At 37.3% G+C, this 21,258-nt stretch overlaps 1 long non-coding RNA gene across 28 annotated transcripts in view; it reads right to left on the bottom strand.

Annotated features, from left to right (window-relative positions):
* The window catches only part of LOC147366889 (uncharacterized), a 1,020,561-nt gene that overhangs the window by 562,888 nt on the left and 436,415 nt on the right, over positions 1 to 21,258 (bottom strand). The gene's annotated exons all lie outside the window — the stretch shown is intronic.

The following is a 21,258-nucleotide window of genomic DNA, read 5'->3' as shown; positions in this document are numbered from 1 at the left end:
TCCTGTATAATGTCACAAACCTCCGTCCATAGTTCTTCAGGCACTCTGTCTATCAGATCTAATCCCTTGAACCTATTTGTCACTTCCACTATGTAGTCATAAGGGATTTGATTTAGGTCATACCTGAATGGTCTAGTAGTTTTTCCTACTTTCCTCAATTTAATTCTGAATTTGGCAATAAGGAGTTCATGATCTGAGGCACAGTCAGCTCCTGGTCTTGTTTTTGCTGACTGTATAGAGCTTCTCCATCTTGGCTGCAAATAATATAATCAGTCTGATTTTGGTATTGACCATCTGGTGATGTCCATGTGTAGAGTCTTCTCTGGTGTTGTTGGAAGGGGGTGTTTGCTATGATCAGTCCGTTCCCTTGGCAAAACTCTGATAGCCTTTGCCCTGCTTCATTCTGTACTCCAAGGCCAAATTTGCCCATTACTCCAGTTATTTCTTGACTTCCTACTTTCGCATTCCAGTCCCCTATAATGAAAAGGACATCTTGTTGGGGTGTTACCACATCCTTGTCTAACTCAAAGAACTATAAAATTACAATATTTAAAATTTTTTAAATATCAGTTAGGAAAACATTGTTCTCTTCCATCTTGTTTAGACACCAAATTGTCACAGTAAAAGCTAATTTTAGCCTTTGTTTTCAGCCCTGAGTTTAGCCCTAAACAACAGTAGGCAACAGTAGCTGTGTTATAACTTTCTTCTTACAAATCTGTTGCCCTAAGCCATGTAATAGGGCTGATTCTACTATTCACATCCTGTCATTCATAATGTCCAACATATTATTAGTCATCTGAACTATAAAATAAATGCCAGAGTTGGAATATTATAGCAAAGCGTGCAGATTCAGCCTTGACCTACATCCAAATTTTACTGAAAGTAATGAGGAAACTATTTTGTTGGCCAAAAAAACCTAAAACTCAAACCTAACAATAAACAAAGCTTTTATGGACTATTGAACACTAGATAATTTTGGAAACACAAATATAGATGGTGAAAGAGAAGAATAACCTGAAAGGAGGAAAGGAGCAATTAAAATGTAATCTATCCAGCTGGACTTTTAAAAATAAAGGATTAGGAAGAATTCTTTCAAAGCTGAGATTCTATAAAACCTTAACCATACATCTTCTGTCAAAACTAGATTTTTTATGTCACACTTCCATAACTCAGAACTGCAGTGCTTGGAAAATAGCTTGTTGAGACTTACTCCATAATAATTTTCTTCGCACTATTTTAAAATGCATGTTTCCTAACTTGGTAAAAAGTAAGGGGTTGTTATGAAGTTGTTTTTTCTGGGTCAGTGAGTAATCAGTGAGTAGTGAAGCAAGAAATAATCTTTCCAAATGGAGTGAGGATTTACCCGTCTCGAGATAATAAAAATAAACAGTATTGTAATATTTGTCACTACTAGATTAAAAAGGATCCAGGTACCTCAATTAATACAATATGGCATGATTTAAATTATGTTTTATTTTGGAGGTGGGAGACCTTGAATTATCACTGACATGGTTTCAGTAGAGGAATTCTGCATGCAGATAAAACTGTAATGAAACAGTCTCCTTTGGTAGTAAAACATCTTTAAGTGGTTCAGACTTCTCCCCCTCATGAATTCTGATGACTAAAAGGTTCAAAAGTCATTGACTAGAATATATGCTTTTATTGGAAATCCTGCTTCAAGTAATTAATTTTATTTTTCCAGCATTTTAAAACAACTTACTTATTTCTATTTGTCTGACTGGAACCCTGTCTCCTCTGTTCATGAAAGCACTGGAAACTGTTTTCCAAAAGCCTAGATTCTTTCTTAAGGTAACAACCATGAAACACTCATAAAATAACATTTGACACCCAGGAAAATAAATCATGTTGCCATTGTCACTTCTCCAAAGCCACATTTTCCTCAACAACTACCTAAGCAATTTTCAGCGTGAACTGTTAATTAGTAACTTTGCGACCAGAGTTGACACTGATCTCAGACAAATAACCAAGACTTAAATACTGCAAAATCCAGAATCATGTTTTTTTTTTTTTTTTTCCCCTAGCTCATCTTGATAAGACTCAATTCCTGGATTTAATGGCTATATGAATTGTGGAAACCACCCAATCTCAGGTATTATCAATTATTGTGACAGATCTTGGATTTTATTTTGATGATTTAAAGAGCATAAATATCCAAGGAGATCATGACCTCAAAATTTCATTCTGGTTTATAGAAACTTCAGTAGCTTGTATAAGAGTTCAAAATGTTTGGCGTATTTTCTAAGGTTCACTTCTGAGTTCTACAGATTTAGTTGAACACCTTTCTCTGTTAGCATATTATTAGAATGAATGATTTGTAGTAGGTGATCCCTTAACTTCTGGAACATTTGGCTATGTATATTTTTGATGCATTTTAAAGTGTTAAAGTTCATAATTCCACACATTTGGATGCATTCTCAGTTAGTACAGTGTTTTAATAGGTCTTTGCATCAAGAAAGTAATGATACAACCTTACTGCTTTTTAAAAAACACCTGGAATCTCTATAACTTAAAACTACAATCTTTTATTTTTTCTCATCCATCAGTGGGATTGCTAAGCTAGACTGCAAGCTATCAGTTGGATTCAGTTTTACCCCATCTGCCTCCCACTGTCCTTAAAGCAAAGGGCCAGCTGAGTCATACTTTTTTCATGCCAATTGTAGAAGTACAAAAAGGCTGAGCAGAACTGATAAGCTCTCACTCTCATCCACATACTATTGGCCAAAGAAGACTACATGGTCAAGCCCCAAACTAAAAGGGTAGAGAAACACATTCCATCACTCAAGGCATGTAGCAAAAAAAGGGAGAAGCATTTCAAACAAAGACATAATCTTTGAGTCTTTTAATATATGATACTGTAAGGTCTCTCATGCTGCCTTAAAAGTACCAAGTTTGAAGTGCTGAGGTAAAGAAACATTCATAAAATAGACATCAGACTATCATATTATCTGTTTCATTCGTTTGTAAAACTGAATTTCTGAAAAATGACTGATTCAACTAGTCAAAACATGCCTCTTCAGTAATATAAATATTGGGTTAAAAATGGAAGTTATGAGGACTTAAAATAATTTAAGGGCCCAAATTTAACAGCATAAACCACTGTTCACTCGATGCTGATTACAAAATAGAAGGAACATATCTTGCTACACAATTATTAAGATTCAGATTAGGTCCTTCATCCTTATTCTGAAGTTACAGGGCCGGCAGTCATTTAACCACGATGGACTGATACCCCATGTTGGTTACTAAAATATTAAAATGCCTCCACAACAGCTGGTAATGAACCAACACCCTGAGCCTCAAACACCAAGCATACACAGGCCAGGTCAACCAGATCCCTCTGCTGGCATCCTTGCCCACAAGCTCCTCACAGTCCAGCCACGATGGACTTCAGGCCCGCTCTGCAGGGGTCCACAGGACCTTGCTTGAGTCCAAATAGATAACATTCATCCTGTTCAGACAGTGCTCAGTGTCAGTGCCCATGGTATACTGGAATTGCATATTTTTAATATCATCTCCTCAGTTTAATCAAGAGCAGATATTTTGGGTTTACAATCTATCTTGAGAGGAGACTGGATTTCAATGCTCATGGTAAGAACTAAAAACCTGGCTGACTCCTCTTGCTGTTATCCTGCTTACTTTCTCTAACAACTCAATCCTTGCTGGCGGGGAAAAAAAAAAAAGTGATACTTTTAAGTATTAGAAACAATACCAAAATTAATCATAACATGTACCTTTGAATTGTTTCTAACAATTATGTTTCCTATTTTTTGCCTAAAATAAGCAAATAATGTTTTATTGTAGAAAAATGTATTATTCATTATGAAAATTACTATAATGTTTGATTAAGCACACACACACATAGTGTTTGAAGTATTAGTGACAGCCATAGGTAATGGTTATTTTTAAATGGCAATAATTAAGCTAAAAACTAGGTAACTTCCCAGAGTCTTCTAGTTGAGATATAAAATTATAGAGAGATGTATGTAAAGACAAACCAGGGAAAAGAAAACTCAATGATAATGGATTGGGAGTGGAGGGTGGGGATCCTTACATTTGTAACCCATACCGACTAAAAACATAGAATGCCAAATTTCATTATTTTGATAATCCTTGCTGAAATACAGCTTTCTCTTTTGGACAGCACATTTTTCATCATTTAAGAAGAAAAACAATGTCGTATTATAGTGAACAGGAACTTCAGTACAGACCATCCCTTATGTGCTAGTTGTTCAGTAGTGTCTGATACCTGACTCTTTTGTGATCCCGTGGACTGTAGCCCACCAGGCTCCTCTGTCCATGGAATTCTCCAGGCAAGAATACTGGAGTGGGTTGCCATTCCCTTCTCCAGGGATCTTTCTGACCCAGGGATCAAACCTGTGACTCCTGCTTCACAGGCAGATTCTTTATCCTTTGAGCCACCAAGGAATTCCTATGTGGGCCACACCTATAGCCGGAATCCTATGGGCACTAAGGATTGAGGGAGGGAGGAAGGGGAAAGTCTGCAAAGCGGGTGTGCTTTGTAAGGTCTGACATTCCATGCGTTGCTTTGATATCTGTGCCCCTCACTGGTTCCCAAATGCCTCACCATGAGAGCTCCTGCTCTCACCAGATATGCCCCCCTGCCCAGCAGGGAAGGTTCCCCATCCCTACCCACTGATTCCCCTCTCTAACCCAGACCTGCTGCACGCCATTTGGTCCTTAATCTAGTGAGTTTCACCTGCCTGTCAGCCATAAAGTTGTACAAACAAGCCAATCACAGCTCCTGAGGAAATCGAAGGTCCCCTCGCCCTCTAGTCACTGCACAGCTTGTCCCCCACAGCGCCCACTGGTTCACTCTGCTTCTGAGTACAGCCCCCACATGGCCCTGCGTGGTCTGCAGTGACCCCCTCTCCTGGAACGTGAGCACATGTGGCCAATAAACTGCTGCCAATCTCATCTGCCCAGTGATAACTATCAGGCATTCAGTCATTTCAGACTATTTAGAACAGAAGATCCTTCCATCACTAATAGAATGAATGAGAGGTGATCAGAATATGGCAAAATAGACTGAAAGTGATAGCTATTTCAGGAGAGAGATGACAATTTAAAATATGTAGGGGCCATCCACTATGAAATTCAAGTCCATTTTATTTGTTAGACACAGTGCTTAAGTTCTATGAGCTTTCCCAATGCCTGGAAAATAAATTTACTATTTGAAAAGAAGCATTAGCTCCAAAGGCAAAAATAAAGCTGTGAAATTAAACTTAATAAAGGGTTGATTCAATGCTTATAATACATAATAACTAAACTTTTATAGTTACATATAAATTATATTTATTTAATGTGGACCATGGGTACATTTTAGTGTGTTTAATATGATATGGGATGAATGGTTTTGACAATAAAATTTATTCAGAACTTGGAAGGCTATAATTTAATAAGTAAATATTACTTTCTCAATATTGAAAAATAAAACAACTAGAACTGGTCTGAAGATTAAAAAGACTGAAATAGAGTAAGAGAATAAAGGAAAGGCTGCAGTAAGGAGAAAGGACTGGGTAAAAGACAAAATACATCAATGCAGACACATGGTGAGTTGTTTTCTGGAGGACTAAGGAAGGGTTGCTTTGCTTGCTATGGAGTGCCTGGTGATATCTGATAGCAAACATTAAGAGAAAGAAAACATGCATTCCCTTTTATCTAATGAACTCTTAAGACAGAAAATAGTGAGACTCCCACATTGGGTCACAGTTTTGTTCTATGTAACATATATTTAAGTCTTCCATCCAACAGCATATTTCAAGAAAACAAAACTAAACTAAACTAATTGCATAATGGCATAGGGTTATGTTTATAGGGCTATTAATCTAGCTCCTTTCAAACTAACTCAACTGAGAGTAAACAAATAGAAAATGAACAGTGCCAGAATGCACAGCAGAAACTGAAACCTCCAGCATCTTTTTCTAACTCATATGGAATAAAAGATCTGTATTCTTTTTGTGCAGAGAGAAATGTGATATTAGTCAACACTAGGAACCTGAGTGAATGCACATAATATGTCATATTATTTTTTGTCACAGATTTGTTTTCACTTATTTTCTTATGCTTTGACACCAATCTTTAAATTTTTTTCTTTTTTCTTCTATTTGGCATCATTCTTTCTTGTTTTCTCTTTCTTGTTATTGATAATTGTGATTGCAATTTTTTCAAACTGAAGTAAAGCATTATAATCTATAAAAAACCATCAATTTATTACACATAAAGTATCAGAAGTGATCATTATTGATATTCATCAGGCTAGAATATGGTACAAAGAAATCACATATAGCACTCATTTTGAAATTCACACATAAAAAACTTATATTCTATGATAATGATAATGTTTTTCTTAAACTTTAAGTGTTCGAAGATTTTTAGTCATTTATTTAAATAGCATGACTATTATAAATATTGAAAAATAATAAAATAACTAACTCTAATAGGAATTTTTTCAATTTGAATATGGTGAACATTAGAGGGAAAATATGAGAAAAAATTTTTTAATTTTTAAAGAGCTTACTCCTATATATTTAATATAAAGCTTTCCTTTTTGTGACAGATACTGTGCTAAGTAGAAATGCATATTTTGGAAAGTTAAGCCAATAAACAATTTAAGTCACCAAAAGGTTGGCTGCTAACTTTAATTTAGTCTCATTTATTTAAATGGTTGCACTATAGCTGACAATATTTTGTGACATATACTGAATATAATGATTCATTTATTTTTTCTGCTCTAGTAACAGCATCATAAATTATCATTAAAGCCTACCTAAAACACAATAAGAAATCATCCTTGGCATATTAATCTATATTCTAGTAATAGACAAATTTCAATGTCCAGTATAAATTTTCTGCTTTCATTTTTATAGTGCACATGCATGCTCTGAACACACATGAGATTCTGGTACCCTTTTGGATATACAAAATAGTGAACAGATTACATCTTTGAATATACAGATCTTTGAATCTATGTTTTTACTTATCCATATACATAGAGTATTACAATTTTGGTTCCAATGCATTTTGAACTAAACTTTTGACCTTTGTATTCTGAATTTTGACTTGCAATTTTTTTTAATTATGTATTTTATAAATGAGTATGAATAACTAAGGTAATGGAGTAGTAATGGGTCACTAACTCTGAAACTAGTAAAACATATATAAAGACATTGTAATTTTAAAACTATTGTACAAGTACAGGCAAAAGTCAGGCAGATAAATCAAAAGGAAAAAGAGAGAGACAGAGGAAGTGAGAGCAACAGAGCCTGAAAACAGCTCCTAGTCATGTAAGAATTAGGAATGTGAGTAGAGTAAGCATTTTTAAATTATTGGGGGAAATACGGACAAATGGAAGGAACAAAAAATAAAAAAATACTGAAAGGAAATACAGGCGAAACATGTCCAAAACTTGTTAATGGGTAAGTAGACACTATACTATAAAAATGACCAGAAATGTCTCTCTAAAAATTTTAAATTCTTGTCAGGCAAAGGTTAACACCTTTAAAGAGCTTTATAAAACTGAATATGTCAATAACTGATCAAACAATTCACAAAAGAAGAAACAAATATAAATAAAAAATTAACGTGAAAAGTATTCAAATCCAGTGATTCAAGTAAAATTGAAAACAGTAAAGTGCCATTTTTTTTTTCATGACTGAATTGGCAGAATGGAAGAAAAAGTAAATAAAGGTACAAAAGGAGGAGTAGGGAATGAGGAAGAGGGAAAGGGGAAAGGAAGAAAGGGAAGAAGGAGGGTAAGAGGGAGAAAGAAAAGAATACATGACGGAAAAGAAGATGAGAAAAAGGGAAATGACTCCCCACTGTCAGCCAGGGTAGTTTAAAACATAATGTCTTACAATGTTAAGCGCCACAGAAAGTTACACAAGACGTTTGGGGCAAAATTTAGCAGGGCACATAACATATTTCTTAGGCATGTATACATCTCAGCCCTCTAGAAATTCATGCTAGAGAAATTGTCTTTACAAATATTTAGTACTAGATGTTGTTACAGCATTGTATACGTGGGGGGAAGTTGTAAGTAATCTAAATGACAAATTCAAAAATATAGGTAAATTATAATTTGCACATGTAAGACTGAATTATTTTGATATAATGTTATTAAAGAATAAAAAAAGATGAACAAGATACATCATTTAGTGGAAAAGCCATAATATTGCTTATGAAACAACTGCATATTATCAAGTTATCCCATTTGGTAATATACAGTTTTGTGTTAGATGTATATGAAATTGCTAACAGTGAATTGAACTGAATGAAACATTCGGGTTCATTTTTCTACTCTTAAATGTATTTTCTATAAATTATTTAGTATTCAATTTTAGGAAAAGAAAAGTTTTCATAGATTTTGGTATAGCATTGATAGATTGTGTGTATAACCTAAGTTTTGTTTGTTCTTAATCTTAGCTAACAACATTTTCTATACAAAAATCTGTTCTGACTTTCATAGCTCAAAGTTTCCAAAAACTGGAATGTAATACTTTACTCAAAAATCTACGAATAGAGATATAATTGAATAACATTATTTTTTACTAAAAATACCATTTTATAGCAATTAACAATAATAATAAAATTGATGTTTTTAGAGTGTACCATGGATCTGTCTAAAAAATTTACATATATTTTCAAAAGTTCATAAAGTATAACATTTTTTATTTATTCAACCTGATTTCCTATCAATATTTATTTTAAAATGAAACTTCTTTCTCAGTAAAAATACTGGATTCCCAAATTTTATAAAGTTAGACTTAAGAGTAGAGGAACTTTTTTTGTTTGTTTGTTTTATTTTAATAGGAAGCTAATTACTTTACAATATTATAGTGGTTTTTGCCATACATTCACATGAATCAGCTATGGGTGTACATGTATTGCCCATCCTGAACCCTCCTCCCACCTCCCTCCCCATCCCATCCCTCAGGATTATCCTAGGGCATCATCCCTGAGCACCCTTCTCATGCATTGAACCTGGACTGGTGATCTATTTCACATATGGTAATATACATGTCTCAATGCTATTCTCTCTAATCATCCCACCCTTGCCTTCTCCCGCAGAGTCCAAAAGTCTATTCTTTACATCTGTGTCTCTTTTGCTATCTCGCATATAGGGTCATCGTTACCATCTTTCTAAATTCCATATATATACGTTAATATACTATATTGGTGTTTTTCTTTCTGACTTACTTCACTCTGTATAATAGGCTCCACTTTCATCCACCTCATTAGAACTGATTCAAATGCATTCTTTTTAATAGCTGCATAATATTCCATTGTGTATATGTACCACAGCTTTCTTATCCATTCATCTGCCGATGGACATTTAGGTTGCTTCCATGTCCTGGCTATTATAAACAGTGCTGCGATAAACATTGGGGTACATGTGTCTCTTTCAATTCTGGTTTCCTCAGTGTGTGCCCAGCAGTGGGATTGCTGGATCATAAGGTAGTTCTATTTCCAGTTTTTTAAGGAATCTCCACACTGTTCTCCATAGTGGCTGTAGTAGTTTGCATTCCCACCAACAGTGTAAGAAGTTTCCTTTTTCTCTGCACCCTTGACAGCATTTATTGTTTGTAGACTTCTTGATAGCAGCCATTCTGAGTGGCATGAGATGGTACTTCATTGTGGTTTTGATTTGCATTTCTCTGATAATGAGTGATGTTGAGCATCTTTTCATGTGTTTGTTAGCCATCTGTATGTCTTCCTTGGAGAAATGTCTATTTAGTTCTTTGGCCCATTTTTTGATTGGGTTGTTTATTTTTCTGGAATTGAGCTGCAGGAGTTGCTTGTATATTTTTGAGATTAATTCTTTGTCAGTTGCTTCATTTGCTATTATTTTCTTCCATTCCAAAGGCCGTCTTTTCACCTTGCTTATAGTTTCCTTCATTGTACAAAAGCTTTTAAGTTTAATTAGGTCCCATTTGTTTATTTTTGCTTTTATTTCCATTAAGAGTAGAGGAGCTTTTAAAGAGAAAATAAGTTAACAGTAAGATTAGCACTCGAAATACAACTAAACTAGTCATAATACTATGGACTTCCCTGGTGGCTCAGATGGTAAAGCGTCTGTCTACAATGCGGGAGACCTGGGTTCCATCCCTGGGTTGGGAAGATCCACTGGAGAAGGAAATGGCAATCCACTCCAGTACTGTTGCCTAGAAAATCCCATGGACAGAGGAGCCTGGTAGGCTAGTCAATGGGGTCGCAAAGAGTCTGACATGACAATACTGGGATGACCCAGAGGGATGGTATGGGGAGGGAGGTGGGAGGAGGGTTCAGGATGGGGAACACATGTATACCTGTGGTGGATTCATTTTGATATATGGCAAAACCAATACAATATTGTAAAGTTAAAAATAAAATTAAATTAAATAAAAAAAATAAATAAAAGACCAAGAAGAAACATCAGCCAAGGAAATCACAGGAAATCTTATACTAATTCATCATACACTAGTCATATATATAATATACTCTATATACTGAACATCATATATTAATCCACTTCCCCTTGCCTCACAAGTTGTTCTTTCCCTAATATTAGTCAGACATACTGAAGCAGTTTAGCATGCACGCATGAAGAAAATTAGTACCACTTCCAAAATTAATATTTTATAACTGATGAAACTTTTCACTATTCTCAAAACCTCGATGTACTTCCAACCACACAATTTTTTTTACAGGTTGTTTCCTCTACCACTTCAGCTCAATGGCTTCTTTCCATTAATCTTTGCCCATCAGAAAATAACTAGGTAATTTGTTCTAGTATCCCTGTGTACTAATAGGCACTCAGTCACTTAGTCATGTCTTCCTCTTTGCAACCCCATGGACTGTAGCCCGCCAGACTCCTCTATCTATGGAATTTTCCAGATAAGAATACTTGAGTGGGTTGCCAGTTCCCTCTCCAGGGTATGTTCCCAACCCAGGGATTGAACTCAGGTCTCTTGCATCTCCTGCGTTGGAAGGTGGATTCTTTACCACTACACCACCTGGGAAGCCCCTCTAGTATTCTTGGATAGTAACAATCTGAAGCTCATGGAAAAAAAATTACTAAAATGCGAGACACTTGGTTTTCAAAATATACAAACCACAGTCATTTCTTAAATCTGAATATAGAGGGACTATACATCAGTACTAATGGGTTAACTTTCATTCATTATTGTCAAATGATCAGGATCCCACAAAATTCCCCAAAGTATTTGTGAGGTAATTTATTTACCAGAATCTGTCCTATTAGGCTCTATATATTCTTTTAGTCAATAAGTTAGTAAATATTTCAACATCAGAAGCCTTTTTGAGAAATGAATGAAAAATGTGAAAACTTTCCCCATAAAAATGCACTGCATCACTGAAAAATAAGCTAAGATGAAACAGAATTCAAAACAAAAGAATAGAAGACCATTTCTCTTTCATGTAGATAAGCAGTCCAGGGGTAATTTGGCATCCACATGGTAGTAGGGAGCCAAGCTAGTTCCATCTTGTGGTTTTACTGGGCACATTTCTGAGACCTCTCATGGCCCCAGGAAGTGCTGCAGCTCTTGACATTTTGTCTATATTCAAGCCAGCAGGAGGGGAGGAAAGATAAAGAAGGACATCCTCAATTCTTTAAAAGTCACTTCACAGAGTTCTCATCTTACTTCTACTAACATTTCATTGGCTGAAATGTATGACCACACTAACTTCAAGAGAGGCTGCACAATCTAAGGAAGATTAGGAAGATGGAAGCTAAGAGACCACCAGCAGACTCTACCATGTGCATTGCACACGCACTCCTACATTTTGCACTCATATTCCAGGCGGTTTATGAAGCTCTCCTCCTGAAGCCTATCCCAAGAATTTGTCACACAGATTCAATGTCAAGAACCCCTGTTCACATGGTAAAAATTCCCACAGTCTAGGATACTGGGTTTATGGCATCATATATGATCTTGTTGGGTGAATCCCCTTAGTAGAAAGCCCTGACAAATAGAAGCTCTATGGTGACTATATGGAACATCTAAAGGTAATTCATGTCTATTTTCTGACTTTCATTTATCCTATATGGCAAGAATTCAGACTCACTAAAATACTTTTTCATTTATTTCTAGTACAATGCAGGATACCTTCCACATATACCTGCCACCAAGTCTTCTCAGCTATCTTCTGATGATTTGTTTTCCCCCCTCTCCTATCTCAGCCTTTGTGAAGATTTCTTCCCCAGAAATGACAATTTCAAACCTTTGGCTGGTTGAAGGGTTTTTTTTTTTTTTTTACTATTTCTGTGGGAAAATGGCTTTTCATAGAAGTTCTAAGGATTTGGAGACTAATCTAGGGAAAAGAGGGCTTCCTTGGTGGTTCAGATGGCAAAGCATCTGTCTGCAACGCAGGAGACCTGGGTTTGATCCCTGGGTTGGGAAGATCCCCTGGAGAAGGAAATGGCAGCCCACTCCAGTATTCTTGCCTGGAAAATCCCATGGACGGCGGAGCCTGATAGGCTATCGTCCATGGGGTGCAAAGAGTCAGACATGACTTCACTTTCACTTTCTTTCACTTTCTAGGGAAAAGATCCAATCGTGAGGTGGTTGAAGCACACACAAACTTGAGCTCTGACATGTCTGCCTGTGGGGGAGTCCAGATGCTTTGGGTGGGTTAGGGGAGGGGGAGATGGTGGAAGTATTACTACCCAGAGGGGAAGAAGGCAAGGGAATTCTCAGGGAGAGGAAGACCAGAGATGGGGCTTAAGTACCTAGGTGATGTCACTTATCAGGACAGCAGGGCATCTCTGGGTCAGAGAACTTTAAAGAGGAGCAGGGAATTGGGTCGTTATAACTATATTAGGTCTTTTCAACAGGTGATAGCTATCATGGAGAGGTTTCACAGGGCACATAAATAAGCAAGCCCTTACAAGGTAAATTTTTGCTTTTTTGTACTATATTTTTAAAAAATGTATGTGTATAAATCTGACCTTGGCATCAGAGGGACTTTGAGCTAATGGACTAACGGTTCCAGCCTGCAGTGAGGAAATAACCTAGGAGCCAATACACAGAAGCCACCTTTGGCTCATTTGTACAACACTTCTCAACCTCATGACAGGTAAGAACTCTGCTGAAAACCGTCCTCGCCCCTTGTCAACTGAAAAAAAAAAAAGCACAACCTTTATTCAGGGGACATTCTTAGGACTTTAAGCCCAGGGGACAGTATCTCAGATGCTGAGATGAGAAAACTGAGAAAACTCTTTCAAAGAGGACGGGTGGGAAGCCAGGATATATAGGAGTTTTTGCAATAATATCAGGTAGTAAGAATAAAAGATTTCCATTCATAAAAGAAAACTAGATATGTCAAGTTAAGAAATTTAGCAATTTTCTACATATGAAAAGATACAAGAGTCTGGATTCACTGAAATCATTCCTTTGCTATGTACCCCAGTATCTGGAACCAGCATCCTTCATTTCTCCTCTGGAGTTTCCGCAAGCTGCTCTGTCAGGGGCAGCTGCAGTCTGATGACTGCTAGATGACAGGTATCCTTTGGTCCCATTCTCAGAGCTCACTGTCAGGGCGGCGGTAATGTGCTGGCTTGATGGCTGCAACATCTTTTGTTTACTGACATGGCAGGCAATATTTTATCTCTCAACCCACGGAACAGTTAATGAGCTAAGGTCTCTAAGTGTCCTAATGGAGGAGAATTTTTTGGAGTCCTTGGTCTATTCATGCTACCTGGTGCCCTGGGTAGAAATGGGGAGAATGCTGATGAAAAAGAGGCTTGTGCAAATTTGTGATTTACCACACAGTTCAGGCTGGAACCCACAGCCAGAAAGGCTGACAGCTTGGACACAGTCTCCCAGTCCCTGAACAGTCTCTTTCTATAGTGGCTCCAACAGAGCATGTATGGATAGAAGAGTCTTAGCAGCAAGCTTCTGGAGAATGCCTCAGGAAAGAAAGATGACCTGACGAATGTAACACTTGGTATTGTATTCATTATAGCAAACAATGGCATCTGATAAGTCTAAAATGTAAGGACAAATTTCAAGAGAAGCTGATTAAATGCCAAAAGAGTTGCAGATAAGGATTTTCACATGCATTTCTGAAACCCGTGAAATGAATGCTAAAGTTGACCATTAAGAAGAACAGAAATGATTTAATAAAGATTTGTATGCTTGTAAAATGAAATGTACATTAGAGTGAATGAAATGACACAGGACTCTTGCATATGTTTCTAGGTTGATAACATCCTGGCCTGCTTTTTGAAAAATACTTTTATCAATTTACAAATGACCCTCTCCATGAGCTTCATAGAGCATCCTGATAATTTAGTCATGCATCTTGACTACAAAGTTATATAATTATTTGTAAAATGCTTTCACCATTTGAGCAAAATGGTATGTTTGTTCCGCCACAATCTATTTGTTGATTCTGAATTTAGATGTACTATTTTGGAGAGATAGGCATCAGTATAGGATTTAAATTATACCCTATGTCCTTTATCTGAAGATGTAAAGGCTTCTACAACCTTGGAGACTAACAGAGACCAGAAATTTTTAGAAGTTATAAGTAGAGGAAGAAATTTATTTCAAGTGATATACATGGATATATTTCTGATAAACTCTTGAGAAGAAAAGACTCCACTCACTTTTCTAGAAATTCAAGGGAAGTTCTATTGATGTCTTGACCTTCTATCTTACCTCAGGCTGAAATAGAAGTCTTATAGTGAAAGCAGATAGAGGCACAATGTAATATGAGCTAGAAAAGTAAAGTATGGTGTATAGTTAACAGCACTGGTTGGCATTAAATAATATATATTTAAGTTTGCACAGATATTCATTTCAATTGTTACTGCTATGCTGCCAGTAACTTTTCAAGCGCTGAAATATTTTTCCTAAGCTCTTTTCAGACACTTTCTGTCATCTACATGCCCTATATATAGATAGGTAGATTCTTTAGGATGAGATTATTTTTAAATAAGCACAGAAATACTTATTCACCAGAAATAAATTTCAACCAAGCCTTGACACCAAAAAATTCCATATTTTCCATTATTTAATCTACCAAGTTTATTTTTAAAACATACTGGCTCATGTGTGTGTGCTAAGTCTCTTCAGTCATGTCCGACTCCTTGAGACCCCATGTAGTGTAGCCCGCCAGGCTCTTCTGTCCATGGGATTCTCCAGGTAAGTATACTGGAGTGGTTTGTCATGCCCTCCTCCAGCAGATCTTCCCAATCCTGGGGTCAAACCCACATCTCGTACATCTCCTGCATTGCCAGGTGGGTTCTTTACCACTAGCATCACCTGGGAAGCCCATTTAACCTACCAAGCTTATTTTTAAAACATATTGGCTCACTAAATGCTAAAGAAGTACTGCATACACTGGTCTGTGTGTTCTTTGATATCAGGGACCATGTCCTCTTAATCCACGCTATCCCAACATTTAGCATAGTGACTAGCTTCTAATAGTATTCAATAAACATGGTAACATGTGCAAGGCTGAAAAAAAGATACATGATTAATGGAAGCTCTTTGAGAACAGGGAATATTCTTCTGTGTCATTTATGTGAACACAACTAGGAAAAATAAATATTTTCTAAATGAATGAAGTGGCATTAATTATTTGTATATTCATAAGCTAATTTCAAAGTTCTAAGCACTTTGGTCTCAGAAGTTTTTTCCATCTCCCTATAATCAAACTTGGCAATTGGAATTTTGAAAGAAATATAATTTACTAGAGAAATGTAAGAGATTATGTTGGTGCAAAACTAGTTATGGTTTATGCATTGTTGAAATTTGCTGTTTGATACTGGAATACATTCTAAATAAATATGATTATGTTATACATCATTTTACTGCACATTTCTCACTTTATGCTTTTTACTAACGTCATTTACTTGCTGGTTATTAATATTTTATATTTGTTTTAGACTATAGAAATTATGTTAGACAAAAAGTAAATTCAAGCAATTTTCTTATTTCAAATGGGTTGTAAAGCAGCAGAGACAACTTACAACATCAACAATACATTTGACCCAGGAACTGCTAACACATGTACAGTGGTGGTTCAAGAAGTTTTGCAAAGGAGACAAGAGCCTTGAAGATGAGGAGTGCAACGGCTGGCCATCGGAAGTTGACAACAACCGATTGAGAGCAATCATCCATCCTGATGATTGCCGTAAGCTGATCCTCTTACAGATACATGAGGAGTTGCTGAAGAACTCAACATCGACCATCTGGTCATTTGGCATTTATTTGAAGCAAAGTGGAAAGGTGAAAAAGCTCGATAAGTGGGTGCCTCATGAGTTGACTGCAAATCAAAAAAAAAATATTGTTTTGAAGTGTCATCTTCTCATATTCTACACAACAATAACAAATCATTTCTCAATAGGATTGTGATGTGCAATGAAAAGTGGATTGTAATATGATAACCAGTGATGAACAAGGCAGCGGTTGAATCGAGAAGAAGTTTCAAAGCACTTGCAAAAGCCAAACTTGCACCAAAAAAAGGTCATGGTCACTGTTTGGTGTTCTGCTGCCTGTCTGATCCACTACAGCTTTCTGAATCCTGGTGAAATCATTCCATCTGAGAAGTATGTTCAGCAAATAAATGCTGCTGCTGCTGCTGCTGCTGCTGCTGCTGCTGCTGCTGCTGCTGCTGCTAAGTCGCTTCAGTCGTGTCCGACTCTGTGCGACCCCATAGACGGCAGCCCACCAGACTCCCCCGTCCCTGGGATTCTCCAGGCAAGAACACTGGAGTGGGTTGCCATTTCCTTCTCCAATGCATGAAAATGAAAAGTGAAAGTGAAGTCACTCACTCGTGTCCGACTCTTAGCGACCCCATGGACTGCAGCCTACCAGGCTCCTCCGCCCATGGGATTTTCCAGGCAAGAATACTGGTGTGGGCAGCAAATAAATGAGATGCACCAAAAACTGCAATGACTTCAGCCAACACTGGTGACCAGAAAGGGCTCAATTCTTCTCCACATCAATGCCCAACCACACATCCTACAACCAATGCTCCAAAAGTTGAATGAATTGAGCTATGAAATTTTGCCTCATCCACCATATTCACTTGACTTCTTGCCGAATGACCACCACTTCTTCAATCATCTCAACAACTTTTTGCAGGGAAAATGTTTCCACAACCAACAAGAGACAGAAAATGCTTTCCGAGAGTTGGTCAAATCCTGAAGCATGGATTTTTACACTACAGGAATAAACACTTATTTCTCATTGGCAAAAATCTGTTGATTGTTATGGTTCCTATTTTGATTAATAAAAATGTGTTTCAGCCTAGTTATAATGATTTAAAATTCACAGTCCCAAATCATAATAATGTTTGCACCAACCTAGTATTTGCTCTCATCCACTTAAAGATCCCAAATTATGTATATTCTCAACGTCATTAATAAGAAAATATATACAAACCGCAGGTTCATACATGGGAACGTGGTGAGAAAATAGAATTTAAGAGTGTTAAATAAATGATACTTCAAATTGTCGGCTGCCAGACAGAAATGATATGCAATTAGTCCAATAAGATCAATATGCAGTCCAAAGTTAGTAATTACAATTGTAATGGCTTACTGTATTGAAACATAATCTTGATTTCAGACAAATTTTCTCTGGACCTCAACTCATCCTAGCACTGAATTATAAGTGTGCTTTCATTTTCTCATTTTCATTTCTATATATAAAATCTGTAATGAAAGCATTTTCCCAGACATTTTGTATAGTATTGACCATCTTTATATTAGTAAAGGAACTACCAAAGATAAAGATTCAAGCCAGTAATGTTTAAATTTATTTAATTAGTCTAAGAAAAGGCTTTAGTGGGCAAAAGTACTGAAAATGATGATTAAATCAATACCTTCTTAAATATTTCTGATTTGGCTTTACTTTCCCTATCCTTAATTATCACATAGCAAAGCATCAGCTGTGTTTGTTTCCCACTCTACATTTAGTTACTTGTTTTTAATATAATTTGTATAACTTTGTGCACAGAAATACTAATCTCAGAAACATCTGTTTCCACTTCTACATATACCCAGCACTGTTCCTCACATCACTAATGGTACTAAAAATAGGGCATGGTATTGTTGTTTGTTCACTAATTCGTGTCTGACTCTCTGTGACCCCATGGACTGCAGCAAGCCAGGCTCCCCTGTCCTTCCTTATCTCCCAGAGTTTGCTCAAAATCATGTCCATTGAGTCAGTGATGCTATCTAACCATCTCATCCTCTGTCTCCTCCTTCTTATATAATTTCTGTCAACTGATTCTAACAATAAGCTTTTAGAATATCACGTATTCAGTGATTCATTCATTTATTCAGCATTCAATAACTAGTGATGTTTCAGATATTGGTAAAGCTGATGCTCTTTCGATCATGAACAATAGAATAGAGCTCTTTGATGACAGTTGTGGCATTACAGAAGTGAAGGCCACAATGAACATAAGCAATAGAATGTGACCTGACAGAGACTTGCGTAAGAAAAAGTAGAACACAGAGCTGGGAGTTAGTAGAAGCCCAGAGGGAGAAGGCAATGGCACGCCACTCCAATACTGTTGCCCAGAAAATCCCATGGATGGAGGAGCCTGGTGGGCTGCAGTCCATGGGGTCGCTAAGAGTCGGACACGACTGAGCGACTTCACTTTCACTTTTCATTTTCATGCATTGGAAAAGGAAATGGCAACCCACTCCAGCGTTCTTGCCTGGAGAATCCCAGGGACGGGGGAGCCTGGTAGTCTGCAGTCCATGGGGTTGCACAGAGTCGGACACGACTGAAGCAACTTAGCAGCAGCAGCAGCAGCAGAAGCATAGAAGTAGTAGGAAGAGCACTTTGGTAGAGGGAAGTGAAAAGGACATACTCTCCATCACAGGAGGAATATGTCATTGCCAAAGAACTGAAGGGAAGTCTGTGCCACTGGAGCACAGAAAATATGGGAGAGGGTGGCAAGACACTAGGTGCTCCCCAAGATTCACTTTCCTTTCTGCTCAGAAGCTAGATCATATGTTTCAGTCACTGTTGGAGCTAGTTTTGGTAATATGGCTGAAACTGTCCCAAGGAATATAAGGGTATGTAATGTGCTTTTTCCAGGTCAAAGATCTTAAGAAGAAACTGTATCCCTTCAAGTTCTCTTTCTCCTGATTGGATGGAAATGCTGAAAAGGTTTTGGTATGGGTATCTCTACAAGAGAGAAAGGCCAGGGTCTGTAAATTATTGAATAGGGGGAAAAGGCTGTCCAATCAGAATACCTGCTTTGAACTATTAAAAGTGAGAAATATATTTTGTTACATTTGCTACATTATACATTTTGGGGTTATTTGTTGCTGAAATTTAGCTTAATATAGCTAGTACAGAAAATATGCAACTTAATGTGAGTTACTATCATAGAAAAACTTACGATACTAAATGTAAATCAATGATATATTTTGCCAAGAAGCTAGAAACTCATGTTATACAGTAATAAAACATGTGATTAAATGTTGCCTATTATGATTAGGAAGGCAGATTGTGCCTGTAGAGCCTCTAATTTTTAGGAAAAGCTACTAGAAGGAATTACATCTTAGTGCTTACCCTTGGCTTCTTGTTCTTTACAACAAGGTAGTTAAAGAAAGAGGTGAGGTCAAAGTGAAAGTGAAAGTCACTCAGTCATGTCCAACTCTTTGGGACCCCATGGATTATATAGTCCATGGAATTCTCTAGGCCAGGATACTGAAGTGGCTAGCCTTTCCCTTCTCCAGGAGATCTTCCCAAACCAGGGATAGTACCCAGGACTCTCTCACTGCAGGCAGTTTCTTTACCAGCTGAACCACAAAGGAAGCCCAAGAATACTGGAGTGGGTAGCCTATCTCTTCTCTAGTGGATCTTCCCGGCCCAGGAATTGAACAGGGGTCTCCTGCATTGCAGATGGATTCTTTACCAACTGAGCTATCAGGGAAGCCCAAGGAATCAGGCAAGGAATTTCTGTTTTGCAAATAGAAATAAAGAGAACTAGAATGTGGCCAAAAGTGTATACTCTCACAGGGTGTTGTTACTGCTTCTGAGAATTCCAGAGTAGGAATGAAGATTATAATTTTGAGCAGCAAAGACTCATTAAGACTTCTCAGTTTTATAAGAGAACTCATTTCTGTGGCAAAGACAGATAAAGGGTAGGCCATTATTCGGTCACACCACTCACGGCTGTTTTCATGCACTCTGCTCCACCAGCACTTGCTTCACCTACACCCTACTCACGTGACTGACATTCCTACATACTTGTGCCAGGCCTCAGCTAATGATTGTTCTAGCTTTAGATCAGAACTCTCTACTATGCTTATCAAAGAGTTGAGGAACATGCCCCTCTGCTGGTTTCCCTGATAAACAGTATGCCAACCTGACATCAATCCCCCACCATTGCTAACCCACCTCTGCCCCACAGTGATGACTGTCCTGCCCCACTATCTGATGCTTCAGGACCTTGACTCAGACTTGTAAGCTTCCCATATCCTTTAAACTACTGATGTCCCCATTGCTGACTCAGGGCTCTTTCTTCAGGCAAGCACAGGCCTGCAGAGTATAGCCTACCAAGCCCATCCATGTGGTTTTAGATGACAATAATCAACTAATTAATAAGAGACAGGATTCAGAGAAAGAAGTGAAGAAATAAAGCAGAATAATAAAAATTAATCTAGGAAAGAACTTTATGTGGAGGTGACTGGAATCAAATAGAATAGATGTCTAAAATGCTTTGAGTAAATTCCCTGGAAGAAAAATAAAGTCTAGAACATCCTTTCACTGTTTGATCTATAAAACAATCCTTGAACTTTAAGCAGTTCAAGAATTCAACTGAACTTCTTCAACACCAGGAGAAGCAGGATGCATAAGCCCCCAAAGCATCTCCCTCTTCAATTGTCAACTTATGCATTCATGGTGGAAAATAGACAAGGATAAATTGTCTAGAAGTTGGAGACTCCCACAAAGTATATGCTACATCTCATCAAGGAACTGACTCCACCACTGCCAAGGCTAGAGGCTTTTCCACTGCCTGCCCAAGGCACTCCACCACTGGTATAAACATGTGACTCCTGTATGTTTCACAATGTTGTGTGTGTACGTAAGTACGTATGTATGTATGCACTTGCAATAATCCTGTGCTTACTCTATCATTATAAATTAGGAGTTTGGATTATGGAGGGTGAGGACAAAAAGCTTATTTGATTGACTAGAGGTCGCCAGACTATAAGGAAATGCAACTTTAATAAATGAA

This window comes from Bos grunniens, chromosome 8 (genome assembly GCF_055505025.1).
Source record: "Bos grunniens cultivar Pamir isolate PY7600 chromosome 8, Bosgru_T2T1.0, whole genome shotgun sequence".
Taxonomy (NCBI): Eukaryota; Metazoa; Chordata; class Mammalia; order Artiodactyla; family Bovidae; genus Bos; species Bos grunniens.
The sequence above is the reverse complement of the archived record's forward strand: the minus strand, read 5'-3'. Positions and strand labels throughout refer to the sequence as shown.